This window comes from Acipenser ruthenus, unplaced genomic scaffold, assembly GCF_902713425.1.
Source record: "Acipenser ruthenus unplaced genomic scaffold, fAciRut3.2 maternal haplotype, whole genome shotgun sequence".
Classification (NCBI taxonomy): domain Eukaryota; kingdom Metazoa; phylum Chordata; class Actinopteri; order Acipenseriformes; family Acipenseridae; genus Acipenser; species Acipenser ruthenus.
Genome location: NW_026708700.1, coordinates 4,575 through 25,632, shown reverse-complemented (window position 1 = coordinate 25,632; position 21,058 = coordinate 4,575). Strand labels below are relative to the sequence as shown.

At 39.3% G+C, this 21,058-nt stretch overlaps 1 pseudogene; it reads left to right on the top strand.

Moving 5' to 3' along the window:
* Positions 1-4,730: 4,730 nt before the first annotated feature.
* On the top strand, positions 4,731-20,030 carry LOC117403091 (TBC1 domain family member 2A-like; annotated as a pseudogene).
* The last annotated feature ends 1,028 nt before the right edge of the window (positions 20,031-21,058 follow it).

Below are 21,058 nucleotides of genomic sequence, written 5' to 3'. Positions count from 1 at the left end.
AAAAATGGATTACTGTGAAGGAATGGTTTGCAGTGTGCAGGTGTAGTGATGATGCAGTGCTCCAGAACAAACACACACAAGACAGTTCACAATTAACAGCTCTTTATTTTCAGCTGGGTTGCATGCCAACAACACTTTAAATAATAAGCATGGGCTATACACATCAATGTGTATTGCACCATGCAAAAGGAGGGTTACAGTCCCGAAATAATAAAACACTTTTTAAACACACAATACACAGACACAGACATGTCTCCTGACAGTGGGTGCTCTAGTGCAAGTGAATGGTGAAAGACAAACACAGAGGTAACAGTAGGTCAGTGTAGTCCGGGGTTTGGTGCTGGCGTGCAGCGACAGCTCCCGGTTCGTGTTAGCCGTCTAGCCAAACAAACAATGACAGTTAGCTGACAAACAAACAAAACACAAAACACTCACAGTACTTTTAATTCTCCTGTGCATACGGTCCTTATAGTTTAACCATCAAAACTAAGGAACAGATCACTGGGGCCACTTCCCCTAAAAACCCTCCGTCATGCCCTCTTTCGGTGGCGCGGCTAATCACGTCTCCTCCAATCTGTGACTGACACATCACCTACCGCATTAAGGCGCTGACTTCAGGTATCGTGGCCCCACCCCCTTCCTGAATGTCCGGCTTCCGACTGACCCTGGAATGAACTGCCAAAACATCCATTCTGGGGCACTCTGTTCTGGTTATACAGCGCCCTCAGAGATTGGGAGGGAGATTGTTGACGAGGATTCATTCACTCTCTGTCACAATTACCAACCAATTTTATTAGTGGGGCTTGCGAAGCAAGAGTCCCCACTTTAAATCTTCGACATACTTCTTCTTATTATTCTTTGGCACGCTACTCTTCTTACACCGTTTAAGCTAGAAACGCCGTTCAAAATTTAAAACGTGTAGACCGGTCTGGAATAGTGTGCTTGTATACAACTTTTTGATATCTTTTATACTTTTTAAACTATTAAGCTTTTTATCCTTTTTTTGTCCATCTTCCTTCACTTTAATGGGACTTTTTTCAACATTCTAAAGCTCCCCATTGTTTAAAAACTCCCAGACTTCCAACATTCTATTTACTGTAAACGATGTAACTTTTGACACAAATCAGCTACTTTGACCACTTTCCCAACAAGTAAGACAAAAAGTTAGAGCATATGGAATCTTCCTCTACTTCTCTGCTATTCAAATCTGAAATCAAAACAGAAATAACTTTTACCAATCAAGAGATACAGCTGTTTTAGTAACCGCATCAACTAAAATGTTCTCTAACTTTTTATAAACAACTGAAATTTTGACCACTTTCCCAACAAGCTAGACAAAAAGTTAGAGGGTATGACATCTTCCTCTACTTCTCTGCTATTCAAATTTGAAATCAAAACATAAATAACTTTTACCAATCAAGAGGTACACCTGTTTTAGTAACCGCACCAACTAAAATTTTCTCTAACTTTTTATAAACTGCCATTTTGACCACTTTCCCAACAAGTTAGACAACTACTTAGAGCAAATGAAATCTTCCTCTACTTCTCAGCTATTCAAATATGAAATCAAAACAGGAATGGCGTCTACCAATCAAGAGGTACAGCTGTTTTAGTAACCGCATCTACTTCTTTCAGTAGGCTACTTCCCACTGTTGAATTAACTGTCATAGAACTTTGAGAAATTTCAAATTCTAGCACATTCTAAGCATGAGACAATTAATAAACAATGTGACTTTTGACACAAATCAGCTACTTTGACCACTTTCCCAATAAAGCAAGCCCCACAACTTTACTTGTAAAGTTACCATCTAGTTTGTTTTGTTTTTGTTTTACAGGCATTAAACAGCCAAGCCATGCTGTATTGGTTGCAGCAGCTGCAAATAAAACGGTGGCAGCACAATACCAGCCTGGTGAAAATACCTGCAGAGCCCTCCACTACCTCCACACAGCTCTGCCAGCTGCCTTCTGCACCTTGGGAAGGTAAGCTCACTGACAGCCCAGTTTTAATTCAAGTCAACCAAATTGTGTGTGGGGTGGGGTTCTTCAATTTGTGATCTGATGGGGAAAAGGGTTCCAGGGTAGGAATAACCCAATTTAAATTATTTATTCTAAACGCTTACAAAGTGTTGCTATACTCTTGTAACCACCACATATTTTTTCATGTTTTGCCCTTTATTGTAATTATATCTAAGATATTTTCATGAGGTGTAATGTGAAGCAAGAAATGCAATGCTTTAATTAGGTGAGGTAACAAAAGTACCAGGACTTTGTTTATTGTGTCTGGTGTCAGATATCTTAATGAATTCAAACAATCAAAAATGATGATCATACAGGAGAATGTTGGTGCTGTGTGGTGGAAAGAACTCAAAATGACAAAAGGGTGATTTCAATTCTGCCCCATACCCATGCTGAGAATGTTCACAGTGAGACAGTCTCATTTCTGCCGATGACTCACCGGCTCTGTTGTGTTTGAAGCCTTGAAGCAGGCTTAGTTGCTGAGAACACAAACATGGTAACTAGACAGGGATTCACTTTGTGATGTTATCTTCTGCCTTGTTTCCATTTTTATAACAACAGCGTTGTGTGGAGGTGACTCTGGCTGTTTATCAGTCCATCTGTATGTCACACCTATCTAATTTTGGTTAAACTAGGTGTACACATTCTGTGGCAATATTTATTGTCTTGGGACTTTTCAGGAAACTGCATTGCCATTTCATAATGCTTATGTCATGGTCATGAATTTACAGTCATGGTGGGGAATGTATGTTAATGAAATACTTGGTTCATACTTGGATTCAGGTTAACCAAATTGGGTTAATATTGCTCCCTCCCAATGCTGTTTTAATAATGCCGTGATAATAAAATTGTCAATTTTTATATTTTACAGTCCTTTTGCCTGTCCAAACTACTCACAAGACAAGCTGTAAAAATGTCTTAACAACACCAGATTTAAATACCACTGAACTCTTTATTAACAACACCCAGTAGACTTACAGTATTTTAGATCTGGTGCTGTTTTAGACTAGGTACTGTATACAGGTTTAAAAGCTGGCAAGATGTATATGCACCTCCGTATGTATAATAAAATAGACCCAGTATTTACAGCTGACTCGTGTCTTCTGGTATAAGAATGACGTATACTTTTAACCTGTACTTTCTTAAGACAGCAGCTTAAACAACACAGCCCGCAAACACCGTTTCTGACAGCTGTTGTGAGTGAGACTCTCTAATGTTGCCAGAAACTTTCCCAAGCAAAAGGTGCAGGGAAGGACATTTTCATTTCACTAAAACATATATATATCTACAGCTTTTGGAAATACGGAGAATGGAACCAAATAATACATTTGTATATCTAATCATTTAATTATATTTACTCCATGAAGTCCAGCAAGTAAGTACAAATGTATTACAGTACATTAGAATGGCATTTCCACATGATAAATGAATATGTATGAAATGTGTACTTTGTTTGAAGGGATGGGCAGTTGAGATGCTTGTGCTCTTTTTCAGGAAGGACAGAGGACTTCCTCCCAGCAGTAAAGACCCCCAAGGGCCTAGTCGGAGAAGCCGCAGCCTGTCTGCCAGACCCCTGGCAACAAAATGCACTGCAAAAGCTCCCCCTCAAGCACCCCATCACAGAGATACAGTAAGACACTACCTGCATACCTTGTTTTTATGTGCCTCTTAATGGGAAAGCACACTGAATTAAATGGCTCTCTTACGTACAGTGTAAGTACCAAAATCACGGCAATGGCTGGGGCAATGTCAGTTGCTCATGATTTGCTAGCACCAAATATTTTGTAACCAAAATGTATTCCTTGTCTTCTATTTAATAACAGCAACGTTTTCACTAGTGGGAAGCAACATGTGCTTTTTATCCTAAGGTCATTTTGTATTTGAAAATTTACAGAAGTTATTCAAACCTATTATGTAAACTAGTCAGCCCTATCCAGGCAGCTGCCTGTAAGCAAGAGAAGCAACCAGTTGAGCTTTGGATTTTGTTATTTGTTGTGTACTACTTTAGTTTGTGTGTGTGTGTTTGTTTCAATGCATTTAGTTTCGTTTTCCCTCTGTACTTTGCCTTCAGAAGTCAGTTTGTGTTTCCTCTGCCTTGCCTTACAGGAACACAGTCCTCAATATCTGTGGAAAACAAGCCAGCTCAGGAGCTGAGGCGGAGTGTGTTCAACTTTGACAAGATTCAGCAGTCGCAAGACTGTCCCTGTGAGGATCCTGTGACACAGATACTGGGGGGAAACAACAGGTGCCTCCTTCAGTTGACAGGAAACTGCCCTGCAAAGTCTGTGTCTCTGCTTAGTTCATGTCTGGATCAGTTCAATGCGGGGACCACCACAGTGGCTCTGAAAACTATTACATTCTTCTCATGCAGGGTAAGAACTCTTTCTGCTGTTATAAATGTGCAGAGGTTTCCTGTTCCTAAAAGGTGAACCATGCAGGAGTAAAGCTTGTTAATAAGATAAAGAATGAGTGTCAATAAAGCCTTTTTTTAAGAAAATTTCCTTAGAAAACTCACTTGATAGCTCACAATTTCACCTTTCATTGAAAACAACAGCTCTTTTTAAACAACTATTTTCTTTTGCAGCAAATTGTAGTTTTGGCTAGGCACCCTAGAATTAACATCGGTACTATGGGGTTCTATGATGATTTTGTGTGTTATAACCAAATTGAATTGCAGAAATAATCATTATTTTCTTTTTTTTTGTTTAATGATTATGAAGGGTATATTGTCAGGTCGGTGGCTCCAGAATAAAATAAAGAACCCAGCAAGTTTAAGAACAAAAAAAAATAAATAAAAAAAAAATATATATATATATATATATATATATATATATATATATATATATATATATATATATATATATATATATAAAATAAATATTCATGCATTTCAAATGCTTTCCTTTGCTTGCTCTCTTTCCTAGCACCTCCAGCACCGCCTGTACCTCCTGACACCCCCAGCACCTACAGTCCTTTCAGCTCCTTCAGTTTTCTTCAGTTACAAAACGAGTCTGCGCAGGAAGCAAAGACTGGAGGAAAGAGTTCTCCATCAAGCAGCATGATCAAGAGGGAGAAGAAAATGACCAGTTCTCTTCAGCCTTCTGGGGAGGTGGTGTCAGGAAAGGAGGGTAGCCCCGTGGACAAACTATCCAGACTCCAGCACGAGGTGTTCACGCTCACTGAGGAGCTCAAGTCACAAAAGGTATATGTTTGGTTTGGGTGACTGAAGCACATAACAACTGATAACTGAGTTATTAAAGAATATGTCCTTGTGAGGCACTTGTACAATGAATGATTGAACCTTATAAATGTTTCCCATAGTAAAATCATAAAGCATAGTGGTACAGCATAGGTCAGCATTGTAAAGACCAGCTAGGTATGGTAAAGCATATTAATAAACATGGAAAGCCAGGGTACACTGTGGGAAAATAACAGTCTAATCACGGGGAAAACATGGGAAAACTGTAAAAAAATACTGTGCAAAAAACACAGTGGTAAACCTTTATAAAGTTGTATGATAGTATTTAAATATGATGTTGTATCTATAAATAAGCATGGTATGAACGAACATAAGACAGAAACAGTGGATTTAGTCAAGCAGTTACACAAAGTAATACAAACTCAAATCCAAGACCAGCAACAATTTTGCCTAAACTGATTAAAGTACTGATCTACTGTATTGACTGTGTGATGTCTTAACTCTTTTTCTATGCAAGTCAGAAACCTGCATGCTGACCACAAATTGGTTGCTTTAACTGTGCATTTTCTTTCCTCTTTTGGCTAGGTGTCACTGGGTGTGAAGGCAAACACATTTAGCAGAATAAACTCATGCATTACCTAACAGTAGAGAGCTTTTTAAAAAGTGTGATAACTGTATTGCTGATATCCAAATTGTTATAAAAACATGGTGGTATGATGTTCTATAGTAGCTGTGTATGTAAAATATGGTTGAAGGGCACTTTTGAAACAGTGAAGAGAGTCTGTTGTTGCTTCATTGTCTGTAACTGAAACTCTTGTGCTGTACTACTGTTCCTATGAATCCATAAGGTTACAATGTAGAATTTTTTTTATTATTTTGTCATCAACACATACAGTACAAGTGTATTAAAATACAAAATCTCTGGGGCCCTCGAGGGGCTCAGCTGGTAAAGGCATGAGTGCATGGTGTGCAGGGTGAGTCAGGAAGTCAAGGGTAATTTTGTGCCCTGTGCAGGGATTGTTTCTCTGCAGGGCTAGATCTAAAACAGTCACAATAGAGCCCCCCAATTCTGTGTTTTCGCTCATGACTCCTCTGTATCTTATGATGATAAAAAGACAGCTTACATTTTTGCCTGTATGGTCACAAAAACTTCCTTTTAACATTTTTCATGAGCTTCAATAAGCATATTTTATTGCTTCCCAAACATAAACTTTAATCTTGCATCGCCGCCTTCCCTTGTTTCCTGTTAGTAACCCATACGACTTTTAACGCGGTGCTCAAATTGCACCTGATCTGCAACATGCAAGAGTTTGTAGCTAACTGTATATTTGATCTAAAATTAGACCAACAGACACAATCTTTATTTGTGCACAGAATTTATTGTGCATGTGCATTTTGACTTATTTTATCATTAGTTTTTTGTGTCTTGATTAAAGACACGGTTATCCTGGACCTTATGAAACCACTTTACAAGACACCATTGCTCATTATTATTGTAATACTGGGACAGTATTTCCAGTGTTTGGTACTTTTAATTGCATTATCATTGTTTTCTTCTTTCAGAGTACAAAGAACAGAGCTGCAAAAAACAAGGTCTTTTTTGAGCCTGTTAAAAAACACACAAGTTAAGCTGATCTCCTGAATGGTTTGAAAAATGACCACCAGCAGAGCAGTGTGCAGAATTTTCAGTCATTTTGCTGGTCTTTTTCTAAAAAACACTTCACTGAATTCATCTTTTATAATTGGTTAAAAAAAGGACATTGTTATTGAAATAGTAGGCTGTGTGGTCCAGTGGTTAAAGAAAAGGGCTTGTAATCAGGAGGTCCCCCGGCTCAGATTCCAGTTCAGCCACTGACTCACTGTGTGACCCTGAGCAAGTCACTTAACCTCCTTATGCTCCGTGTCTTTCAGGTGGGACGTTGTTGTAAGTGGACTCTGCAGCTGATGTATAGTTCCACACACCCTAGTCTCTGTAAGTCGCCTTGGATAAAGGTGTCTGCAAAATAAACAAAATAGTAATAATAATAATGTCTGATAATTGGTTTTAAGGCCATTGACGTATAATATAGGGCAGAGCTTCAGAGCCTTTTCTCATATGCACTACTAATAAATACTGCAAACAGGCTGTTTTTTAGGGAAGATTGCATTGTACAGTAGACTATTCTAATCCGAGGGCCCAATAGTTTGAATTTACCTGTAGCCATAACTGTAATTAAATGCATGATGTTAACAGCTGTTCTTATATGATAAGTAAAACAGTATTTTTTTATTCAAAGGGATATTACAGGATTTTTCAGGAAATGCAAGAATCAAAAACCTAAAACAAATACTATACCAGGCATTTTTAGTATGGTACAGTTTAATATGAGTACTCCAAACAAATCACTAATCTGAACCAGGTCTGATCCCACCTGGTTCAGATTACAAAGAAAAGTACAGGTGCATTATTCAGGGGACCACCTACAGTATAATTTATGTTACAGGAACCTCCAACACAGCTCAAGAAGCTTCACCTTTAAGAGTAAATGACCATAGTGTTTTTGTTTTGAAATCAGGAGCTTGGTGCGACTCCTTCACAAGGCCCTGGAGGCAGCACAGCAGGAGAAGAGGACCAGCAAACAGTTCCTGGCAGCAGCAGGGGAGCAGGAGCGGCTGGAGCTGGTGCGGCACAAAGAGAGGTGTATCGCGGACCTGGACGGCCGCCTGGAGGCCCTGCTCAAAGACAAGGAGGAGCTGGAGCAGCGGCTGGCCATGCAGGACTGCCAAGTGAATGAGCTGCAGCAGCACGTGCAGCTCATGATGGAGAAGAACAAACGCCAAGCAGGAAGTCATCCTCAAGCTCTCCGAGCAGGTGGCCGCCTGCATGGCTGACCCCCAGTGTACCGTAGCCAACTCCATGGGCACAGAGACCTTCTGCAGGCTGCAGGAGCAGATTGAGCACCTCAAGGTTATTTTAAAAGTTACTTTTACATTACAGCCACTGGGAAGTACGTCAACTCTTGTTTCAAGAAACACAGATAAAACCACACTCTTTTTTTTTTGTTTTGTTTGACCACCATGTAATCCTGCATGATGTGAAAAAGCAGTAAAGTAACTGATCCATGTTTTCACTGCTGGGGTGTCACATACGGTATTCTGCACCTTCTCTGCATCCAATAAGCATTACAAACATGACATCTTAACTAGCTTTTATTAGCATTGGAGCAGACACACAATTACTGTTTGCCACTCCAGTCTAAGAATGATTCATTTATAGTAGAACCGGTCCAGGGGTCCAGCGAATATATACTAATATTGTATCTCAGAGGAAGTCGTTTTAGTATATTGTAGTTTCTTTATTAACGTCGAGGCATTATAAATGAACAACGTCAGGTACATCAGTGTGCCTAAAACACCAAAGTACGACACAGCATGTGATGTAACTTAAAACGTGAGTATCGATGTTTCTTAAGAAACTGCAGAGACGCCATTTCTTAATCAGTGTTAAGTTTATTTCATACATGCAGGGAAACCAGTCCAAGTATAGAACCGATTACCAGTTGTTACATCTTTTACATGACATTAATTACCCTTCTGCATAGGTGTATCTCTCCTCCTCTTCCTATAACACTCAACCAATGGCAAAGGGACAATACATTATTCGGTCACTATGTACCATGTGCACTCCAATCAGGAAAAAAACAAGTTTCTCTTGATTAGTTTATACAAATCTACAAATCTCTTATCAGCCCCTTTGAAGTGTCTGGCTCCTTCCAGATCCCCCTGAAGACTAGCTTTATGACCCCCTCATAAACCAGCTGTATATTCTATGCAAAAACCTGTTTAATTAGTTTTATACCCCACAGTGGACTCCCCGAAGGGCAAAACGTCTTTCATGTCAGGGCTGGAGGTCAAAGGACTTGTTTGTACAACCTTGTGCTGCTGGCCAGTAATTTGCTTTGACACAAAAGAATCCTTTTCAGTTGTCATAACTTCAGGGTAACTTCTCTACCATATTGCCTTCAATTTACTTCTAATGTGCGGTTGTTTAATATAGTTAAATATACGTTAACTTGGTGTTTTTCTCAGCTCTCTGCTACCATCCATTTGCTCAATGAAGCTGCTATTATTTCTTGCTTGCTCGGAGTCAATGCAGTGCAAGATCTATATACCCAGAGTATACAGCCAGCCTTCATCTATTACAGCAGTGCTTGCATTTTTGGAACTAACAGTTTTTTCTATCCAATGTTAAATCACTTTTCAGAAAAATAACATGAATACAGCCCTGTCGTTCCTCATGCGTAGCAAACCTGCTATTCAATACTTGTTCAATGTTTTCCAACAGCATGTATACTATACAAAAAAATCTGTGAAAATGACTGCACAAGCACTGAAGTACAGTATTTCTCAGTTTACAAAACAGCATTCCAAACAGTTCTTAATGTGCTTTCTCAGTGTATGCCAAAGTAATCTGACAGGTTTTTTTTACATTGTGTGTGTGTTAACCGGAGACATAAACAACAACAAGGATGCACGCTTTTTAACAGTACAGTAATTTTATGAATCCTTTACTTTTCTTTTATTTACTATGGTTAAACTGGGCAGTTATGTGAAGTGACAGCGTGTACAAATTCTGACCTGCTAAGAGCTGAATTTACTGTTTTAGACCCATAATAAAATGTGCATTGGTCAGTTTCCATCAGTACCATTCAGTTGGTAGCAGCATATGTAAGTCACACATGGCACAGGTCCATTGGGTAATGATGGTGTCATATCTTACAGGATCAGATACGACAGGTTCGACTGTACTTTGTATCACGTTACTGTGATTTTGTACTGTATAGGTCAGGCTTGCACAGTGTTGATGTGATGTTACAATGAACAGCAAAAATGATTATCATAACATAAACATACTGTATAAAAATAAAAAAGATCCCTGTGTAACCCCAGGCTACTAGGCATGAGGGGGTACACTGCTCTCTGACAAAAGTTAGGAGACGAGTTATCTGCTTATTAGCAAAACTTAAATCCACTAATATAAAGTCAAATAATCATTCCAGACACGTGATCAGTTGGCCAACTATTTTTTTCTTCTATTCTTTGTTATTAGAACAAAACAAGTATATTGTTTTTGTACAGTGTATTAATTGACATTAGTTAGCCACACTTTTTTTTACATATCCCAGCGATTTTCAAACAGTGTTTTATAGGGTACAAATGAGTACAATTATGAAAGCAAAGAAAAGCAGTGATCAGTCAGGACTAGGTCAAACCTGTGCTCTTAATAAGTAGAGCTCACAGTAGAAATGTTTTAAGTACAACACAGATTGTGTTCTGATTTCATTCTTTTACTGTGTTTACTAGGACGATATAGAGGCGCACAAGATCCCAAAACAAGTTCCTCAACTCTGAAGTCTACCAGCTTACTAAGCTGTGGAGGAAACAGTTCAGAAGAGGAGAAGGGCCTCCTGATGAAGGTATGTGCTTTACAGCTTGCTGTGTGACAGATCTGTACCCATTTAACCATTGTGAAAAAAACATATATGTTCAAAAAATATATTATGCTTACCTACAAGTCTTTAATGCAGTATCGTCACTGTGTAAGGCTAATATATAAGTGACTTTATTTAATACTAAACTCTTATTTTCAGCTTTTATAGCGTAGGCCCCAGATTAATAGTAATAGTAATGAGTTTCGTTTATTTCTTTTTTCTTATAGCTTTAACCACAAAACCACAATGAGATCTGTGATTTCGCCTAGAGACATCTCTGTCTGCACTAAGAAGCCAAAGTAAATTATAGAACAACTAGCATGCTGGTACATTATGATAAAGCAAACTGCTTAGTGACACATGGATTGCAAGTGGTTCTAATGTAGTGACGCAAGCTGGTGACCTACTGGGGCACTATTCTTACACAGTCTAAAAACAAAACAAAATAAAAAAACAACTTTAGATTCACTTTGTATCATTTTCACATCCAGGTAACTTTTTAAAAGTTTAAAGCATTCCTTTGGCCTCCTGTTTAACCACAGTATTTCTGCAGTTTTACCCATGCTTTTCCCATGGTTATACAATGCATTTATAATATTTACCTGGGTTTACCATGTTTATTAATATACTTTTAATTATTATTATTATTATTATTTATTTCTTAGCAGACACCCTTATCTAGGGCGACTTACAATTGTTACAAGATATCACATTATTTTTACATACAGTTACCCATTTATACAGTTGGGTTTTTACTGGAGCAATCTAGGTAAAGTACCTTGCTCAAGGTTACAGCAGCAGTGTTCCCCACCTGGGATGAATCCACAACCCTCGGGTCAAGAGTCCAGAGCCCTAACCACTCCTCCACATACCTTCTTACCTTGTTATTGTAGTCTAGTATCTGCATAAATAAAGACATAGGCAGTCAGTATTTTTGGTCAATTATTTGCTTTTTTTGCAGAGATACTTCCTCTGTTATGTTTCTCTTTAGTAATTTGTGGTTTTCTTTTTCATTTTATACTGTACTTCCCTTATTTTTATAATTTTCTTTGTACTCCTGCTAGGTTTCACCTCCTTGTTTCTTCTTCTTAGTTGACTGTCATAGTAGTTCTGACTGGCTGGCTGTTAGCCTGGTCAGCAACCTCGGGTGTGTTCATGCATTACTAATTAAAACCACAGAGAAGTTAGCAACTGAGCCAGCTCCAGTCTCCCAGAATGAACAGATCAGACTGATTGGGATGTTTCCCTTTCATCTCCAAATCTAGGTCTCCTCTAGATGCAGAAAGCAAATTGGAAAGATATGTAGTGAATTCTAAATACAAGTACAGTGCTGTGAATGTAGGGCACTGTTCACAAAAAACACAAATGCCTGGTTTGCAAATTAAATTAATGTTTAATCTTGTTGGCCCCAATGTGTTCTTTGGGGTGGGTCAAGTTGTAGCTGTTTCTGTATCAGTGCTTGATCTGTCCTAGTGCCTGCGTCATGGCTCCATATAGTGATATCCCCTGAGTGCACTGTGCAATGAAACAGCTACTGGCTGGTATGGTTGCAGCAAATTAGATGTTTTATCTATCTGGTCTGATTGGCAATGGTTTTAAATTATTTTAGATATATTTAGAATCAGACCATTTTTGTGACATGAAAAACTATTGTACTACAGTAGAGTTGTTTCAGGATTTCTGGGAGCACTTGAATTAATAGGTATCACATTTGATACCAGGGTGACTCTGGTTTAAAGCAAAAATTGTAAAAATAAATAAATAAATATAATTTCAGTTGCAGGTTATGCTAAACTGCTAAAATTGCCAAAAAACATAAACGCTTTGATTTCCGAATCGTAATTGAAAAAAAACATGTATTGTACACAACAGTTTAACTTTCAAAGAAATGACCCTTCACAGCCACAGTGTCCATAAGCACTCGGGTGACACACATATTGCACTGTAGGAAATAGCAGTCTTGTAATTAATATAAGCAGCACAAGGGAACAAGTGACACTGCAGCGAAGAGGATTTTTAAATAAAATTAATTTAAGAGCAGAAGCAAGATTATAATTGGAATGGCTCCATCAGAACTGTAAAATTAGTTATTTGGAAATGTACTAGGTTCATTTTTACATTTTAATAAACAAGTTCAACCCAGTTAAAAAGTAACAGGGTGTAGAAACCCTCTGCCTTTGGACTGCCCTATCTTGGAAATGAGTGGGAGGTTGTGGGAGGGTTATTGCTTTCACCAGCTGCTGTGTTTTGTTTTAATCCTACCCTAAACCTCTCTTTTGTGTTGCTAGTGTGCCTACCTGGAGGCCAAAAACTGCCAGATTGAGAGCAAGTACCTGGTCGTGCTGCGCAGGCTGCAGGAGAGCAAAGGGCTGGACAGCAGTCAGCAGGAGATGGTGAAAAGGCTCATTGAGGACGCACTGCAGGGAGACAAGAAGGATGTCTTTAAACTCAACCCTGTCAGGTAAGACAGTACTGACATTTCCATACCGGGGTTTCACAGTGAAAACTTTTTTCCCCCGGTTACTTTCTTGTTTTTTTGTTACTAAGTATATTAAAATATTTAAAATGCAATTCTATTGCTAAACTGATGATGTGATTGCAAGCTACACCAGTTCCATTTTCATATAATACCCTCATATCCCGACCTGAAATACCAAAACAAGCAAAGGATCAAAATGTTAATGTTGGTTTGTTGCAATTGTGATCTAATAGGTGCGCAAATGAAAAGCCAAAAAAGAGCTGGAACTTACAGTAGTTTCTGGGCTTTGCTGTCTATGATTTTCTATGTCATGTGCCCTGCTCTTTTAATGTGATAATTTAATAATTGAAAAAAATATATATTTTGTTTATGTCACTTCCTTAAAACAAAACAAAACAAAAGATCTTTTTGTTTTGTTGCATGGTCTGTTTAGAACAGAAGCGCAAATTATATGCACTTCCTATTTTTGAACTGCTCCCTAACCAACCACATAAAGAGCAATGTGCGTCAATAAACACTGCAATTCCAGGACCATATATAAGGGTTGATGTTAGGCAGTGAAGGTGTATATATGCCCAAAAAGCAGTCAGAGGCTGCAGCAAGTCTACAGCTTATTTAGAAAACTCCAGGATCCTTTGTTCATACATAAGGCCCTGTGAAAATAGTGTGTGTGTTTTGTTTTTTTTAATTCAAGGCAGTATCACAGGTAAAGTGTCGTATTTTTGCAGATTGTGCACAGAACTATTTTATAAATTATGTGTACAGATTATTATTATTTTTTTATACAGCAAATAGATTGATAAATGCACTGACATCCTCAAAATCAACGTCAAAGTTATTCAAGCACTTTACAATAGCTTGTGAAATGGTGTTGTCATTAACAGCCTGTAGGTAAAGTGTATCTGCAAGGACAGCTTTCAGTTCTATGTCAGATGGCATGTTCACCATTTAGGCCCTGCAAAACAAATACAATGTGAAACACATATTGCTATTGGGCATCAGTCGACTCGTCAGTGACCATTGACAAGCAACCAGACGTTTTACTAATTCCATAATCTCCTGCTTGTGATAGTCGGTAACTTTAGGTAAGTATTCACGTCTCAGCTGGGCTGATGAAGGAATCACTCCACCATTTGCTACACTCAGTATGAAGAAATTACATAACTTTTGGTTGTCCAGTTTTTCAAGAGGGATATTTGCGCAAACAACACCCCTGTCAGGTCAAAATGTAATGTGTTTCGTGCTTCACGGTTTTCAGTGGACTTTTGGAACATGGAAGTTCACGTTTTTGGTTTCTTGGATTTCCGCCTTTCTCTTTCAGTGAATACTTGAATCTAAATGCCTGTCAAGAGATGATTTGCAGTAACATTGCAGGACATACAGAATAGCTTACCTCCATCATATGAAATACAAATAATAATTATAAGAATATTGAAAAAAATCACAGTATTGGGCTAAGTTCGCAATTTCTTGCGCAGTTCGTGAAATCTCGATTTACACAGGGCCTTATACATAACCCTAGGCAGGTTAGTTTCAGGCACACATACCATTTACACATAACCCTTTCCTGGTTCTTGTACTGGCTTCCAAACACATTTACCTCCTCCTAACCGTCAAACTTCAGCCCACTCCCTTCTCTCCCTTTGTCTCTCTCCGCCAACTGTTCCAACTCAACTAACTAACTCAATGCTCTCCTGCAGCGTTGGGGAGGAATACGCTGGCAGAGGGGACTGATTATTATTATTATTATTATTATTATTATTATTATTATTATTATCTATTTCTTAGCAGGACACCCTTATCCAGGGCGACTTACAATTGTTACAAGATATCACATTATTTTTACATACAATTATATTATTTTTTAACACATTATTTTTTACATACAATTGCCCATTTATACAGTTGGGTTTTTACTGGAGCAATCTAGGTAAAGTACCTTGCTCAAGGGTACAGCAACAGTGTCCCCAACCGGGGATTGAACCCACGACCCTACGGTCAAGAATCCAGAGACCTAAACCACTACTCCACACTGCTGCTGACTGATTAGAAATATAACAGTACAACTTAACATAGAGGTTCATTACACATAACTAAATCACAAAACCTGGAGCCATGCACCTACTATACAATGTTGTATGATAATTTAGGGAATATGTGAATACTGCATGTTACCAACATCCTTGTTTAACTTTCTGTTCCTTCCCAGTGAGTATGACGACTATGGATTCAAGACCATTCCTGATTATGAAGTAGAGGACGTGAAGCTCCTGGCCAAAATCCAGGCCCTGGAGATCCGTTCCAACAACCTGCGCAACAATGAGATGGTGGACAAGCCCTTGCGGACCAGGTGGGCTAACTACCTGGCCAGCCGTCCCTTGGACCAGCTGGCTCCCTCCCCGGAGCTGAAGGGCCTGATCCGGTGTGGGATCCCTGTGGAGTACCGGGAGAAGGTGTGGCGCTGGATCGTGAGGACACGGACGCAGGTCTATAGGAAGCGGAATCCCAATCGCTACCAGGAGCTGAGGAAGCACTGCGAGGTGTCGGAGCACCCGGCCTCGCGGCAGATCAGGCTGGACCTGCACCGCACCCTCACCAGCAATAAGCACTTCTCCTCGCCCACCTCCGACGCAGTCCAAAAGCTGCAGCGCATTCTGCTAGCCTTCTCCTGGCAAAACCCCACCATCGGCTACTGCCAGGGCCTCAACCGGTACTGTACCTTTTGTATTGAAAGTTCTTAATGCCATTCGCTCATTTTAAGTAGTAAAAGGTGTTGCCAAAAAAAACAAAACACTTTTCTTGTACTTCTTGGACGTGGACTAGCATAACTTATCCTTTTCTAAAACAGAGAATAATGCCTATTACCGGTAAGCAGTGCCACAGGTAATGCAGCATTACGGTGTTTAACATTTTAGAGCACTTCGTTGGAGGTAGCTATGCCAGGAGACTATACTAGAGCAATGTGTTGTTGTATTATAAATAGCAATAAGAATACACATGCAAACAGTGTTTATTTATTGAGTTAAGAAATATTTGAAAAATTATGACACCTAGTGGTTGTTAACTGTGTTGTATATTCTTAGCTACTCATCCCTCCCCTGTACAATATATCTTTTTCCTGGAATCACAAATATACTGGCCCAGATATGTTCTTTAATATTCTACCAACTGTAAAGACAACTGTGGTGGAAAGCACGAGTGGCCATATTCAGGCAGATTAAAAATAATACGATGGCCAGTCCCTGACCATCTTCGGCGCCTCCTCAAGACTCACCTCTTCAGACAGCACCTGTAGAAACTCCTCTTTTCCATCTGGACACTTATCACTCTTCCTTAAATGCACTTTACTTGCTCTTATCTGCTCCCTATTTTACTGCATTTAACCCTGTACTTTAGAGTACTGTAATCTGTCGAGTGTCATTTAAATGTAGTATTTTGTATTTAATTATATCCTGATGTAACTATCACTGACACTGTTATCTGTTCCGTTATTGAATCGTATTTTGTCATATATACTTGTACTTGCTAGAACCGAAATGATTATATTTTTATCTTGCTCTTAATTGTATTAATACTTGTACTGATTCTTGAAATGTATTTTTGTCTACGACTGTAAGTCACTCTGGATAAGGGCGTCTGCTAAGAAATAAAATAATAATAAATACAAATAAGTGTATAATTTACATAATTTCTTGCTAGTTTCATACATCAAATGTATTTATTCCTCTGAAAATTTATTTCAAAATAGGGCCTAAAATGTGTAAAAATGTGGCTTGGCACACCTATGTGTCCCCCTTTTCTTCTGAATATTAGCAGCACACTTCCAGTGGAGTCATGTGGTGTGTGTGTTTCCTCTTGCAGGTTGGCAGCTATTGCACTTTTAGTTCTGAAGGATGAAGAGGATGCTTCTGGTGTCTGGTGGCTGTTGTTGAAATCATAATGCCACAAGACTACTACAGCAAAACCCTCACACTGCCTCTCAGGTACAGTATGTACAACAACTGATTTCAAATCAGTGAACCCTCTTCTTCCCTCCAGGGACACAAGGACGCAACAAGCCCTTGCCACCCATCTCGATCTTAGGCAACTTTCTGTGCCTCATTTTCTTTTCCCTTGCGGTATCCATTGTAGAGCTACCTTCTGGATATGGGTTTGTTCTATCCTGAGTACGTGGCCTATACACCTCAGTCTTCTTCTTTTTGTATCTGTGATGATTTGGTCTTCTCGTGGAGGTCTTTATTTGAGATTTTGTTTGACCAGTTTTTGCCTATTTTCCAAAGGCACCTGTTATGGAAATTGGCTAATTTGGTCCATGTCTCTCCGTTATTACTAAGAAAATGTTAAAATATTTGTGGCATTGCTCGTCAGCCTATAGCTGAGTTTTAATGCTATCCCCTTTGCTTCACCAGTAAGTACTGTGGATGTGCTAATTCAGGCAGTCATAGTCCCTATTTATTCTAACAGCTGAGCAACTCCTGCTACTCTAAGCAGAGCTCTTTGTTCCTTGCAGGCTGATCAGAGGGTGTTCCGTGACTTTCTTGCTGAGAAGATGCCTCGCCTGACGGCCCACTTCAAGGAGCACAGCGTCGATCATTCCCTCATCACCTTCAACTGGTTCCTGGTGGTCTTCGTGGAAAGCCTGGTCAGCGACATCCTGCTCAGAGTGTGGGACGCTTTCCTCTATGAGGGCACAAAGGTACAGCGCCGGCTGTGTTAGTAATTGATCCTTTAATACCCACCCCCCCACCACCAACACTACCCACACCACCCACACTTACCCAACTGTGTTGAAACGTGCTTAATACATTTTTCAGCACAAATTGTTGAGAAAAATTGTCTTAACTTGCAAACATGTGCACAGTGTGTCACACTTACATTGTAACAGCTTATCCAATTATTTAAAATTATAGTAATGACATTTTAGAGAGTTATATAGAGTAAAAATGAAAAACATGGAAATAAGTAAAATATAATTAATTATAAAAGGGCTCAGTCCAGTGACGACTTGATGAGCGAAAGTATCCTTCTTTTTTAACCTGAACAGTATTTCCTTCTTTCTGTTTCCAGGTGATATTTCGCTATGCACTGGCCCTCTTTAAGTACAATGAAGAGGACATTCTAAAAATTCACGACAATCTGGAAATCTACCATACCTCCGTTTTTTCACCAAAACTATCTCTGATGGCAGGTGAGGCAGAATGAGGATGATGATAATGTACAGCAGACGCATCAGACCAGTTGCTGTCAATCACAGACTGTATAAACAGTTCACACTCATCTCACTCACTCCAGTGGCCATGCTTTTAACTTTATGTATTTTTTGAAAGGGAAAAATGCAGAGTTCCAGGTCCTTTAACTTTGCAGTTGTTTCATCAGTGGCATTTTGTTTTCTCTGTATCTTCTGTCTTTAGGAAACTAATGACCATAGCGTTTAATGATATGAACCCCTTCCCTATGAAGCTGCTGAAGAACAGACGAGAGTTTCACATGGAGAGGCTGACAGCCGAGCTGCTGGAGCTGGAGAGAATACAGGAGGAGTTTGTGAAAGAACAACAAGTGGAGCGCAAAGACAAGGACCTGGACACTGCTGTCAGCGAAGACGAAGAAGTAATACAGACTGCAGTTAGCTTGTATCACATGTCCTGACGTTATTGAAAAATTACACATCACTGATACTATTTAAACTAATTTGTTTGCTTTATTATTCCCTGCTGTGGAATATAGTGCGGCTTACATACTGTGTATGTCACACATACATCTAACTGTTATCCTCTGTCTGTTGTTGAGTATATAGGTATGTCAGACTTACATTTTTATATGTACATACTGTTTATCGTAGGTCATGGCTCTTATTTTGTAATGGCAGGCGTCATCTTATGTAAGGTAGTCCAAGATTAGTACTAAGTGTAGTTTGTGAAACCAGCCGTTTAAGATCCTATTAAAAACAGATTTTCTTGCCATTTGGTCTTAGTAAAAATAAGTTATCTTAAGGATGAATAATTCCAAGGTTCTGTTGCCTTTTATTTACTGAAAACATTTATTTTCTGTTATACTGTAGCACGGAACTGGATCAATCAGTCTGCTTTCTCTTGTTTTTCAGTGAAATAACTGGGATTATATGATAATAATTTGGCAGAGCTTTCTCACAATGACTGTAAAAGCAGCAGAAATATGTTTCCATTTAGTTTTCAAAGCCTTTTCATTGGAATTATTGATCCAATCACCATGTTTCTCCTCTGCCCAGCCACTAAACCTGAAATACAAACACACTTCATTTAGATGCAGCCAGTCATGCTTCAGTATTAGACAAGAATCCAGGCAGTGCCGGCTGTGAAGAGACAGGGTGCCATTGACTGATTTGGACCACCTGAAGATTGATACACTGTAGAAGTTAATGGGTTCAATATCTAAACAATTATGTTATAAAATTAGCAAGTAACAACTTTGTATGTCAGACTTAAATTTTTTGTTCCTGTTAGAACTGTGTGGGGCTCCCGAGAGGCGCATCCAGTAAAGGCGCTCCACGTGGAGTGCAGGATGTGCCCTATAGGCTGGACGTCGCGAGTTCGAGTCCAGACTATTCCTTTGCCGACCGAGGACAGGAGCTTCCAGGGGGCGACGCTCAATTGGCCGAGCGCCGCCCGGGGGGAGGGAGGGTTAGGTCGGCCAGGGCGTCATCGGCTCACCGCGCACCAGCGACCCCTGTAGTCTGGCCGGGCGCCTGCAGGCTTGCCTGTAAGCTGCCCGAGAGCTGCGTTGTCCTCCGACGCTGTAGCTCTTGGGTGGCTGCATGGCGAGTCCGCAGTGTGAAAAAAAGGGGTCGGCTGACGGCACACGCTTCGGCCATTCCAAATTGGGGAGAAAATAATAAAAATAATTGGCAACGACTAAATTAAAAAAAAAACTGCATTGTTTCTCAAGTGTGTATGTTTGTCTTTTTGTGTCTTTTTATGAATTTAATTTTGGCAGGCCATACTTTATTTTTTATTTATTTATTTGTGTATTTTTTGAAAGGGGGAAAAATGCAGAGTTCCAGGTCCTTTAACTTTGCATTTGTTTCATCAGTGGCATTTTGTTTTCTCTGTATCTTCTGTCTTTAGGAAACTAATGAACATAGCATTTAATGATATGAATCCCTTCCTATGAGCTGCTGAAGAACAGACGAGAGTTTCACATGTAGAGGCTGACAGCCGAGCTGCTGGAGCTGGAGAGGATACAGAAGGAATTTGTGAAAGAACAACAAGTGGAGCGCAAAGACAAGGACCTGGACACTGCTGTCAGCGAAGACGAAGAAGTAATACAGACTGCAGTTAGCTTGCATCACATGTCCTGACGTTATTGAAAAATTACACATCACTAATACTATTTAAACTAATTTGTTTGCCTTATTATTCCCTGCTGTGGAATATAGTGGGGCTTACATATTGTGTATGTCACACATACATCTAACTGTTATCCTTTGTCTGTTGTTGAGTATATAGGTATGTCAGACTTACATTTTTACATGTACAGTTCGGCTCTTATTTTCTAATGGCGCGTGATGTACCGACATACTTGTTTTAGAGTCAACAAATTAAGTTTACCAAACCTGTCAAAATGCAGAATATTAATGGAAATAGGTGTGTTGGTAATACACACACACTACATCTCTGAATGCTTGACTTCAAATCCAGTTTAAGTCACACATGAAAGGAGTATGGTGGTCCTAAGCCCTCGGCTTCCACATCACAAAACCAACACACAGTGCAGCACAATTGGCACAAAGGGCAAACCTGTTTCTTATCTCATAAAACAGCCTTTTACTATAACTGTCATCTGTCAGTCTCTGAATTTCTTCAATCAGCAGTTCCATTCCACTCAGATCAATTTAGTAAATTAATTATTTTGTAGTTT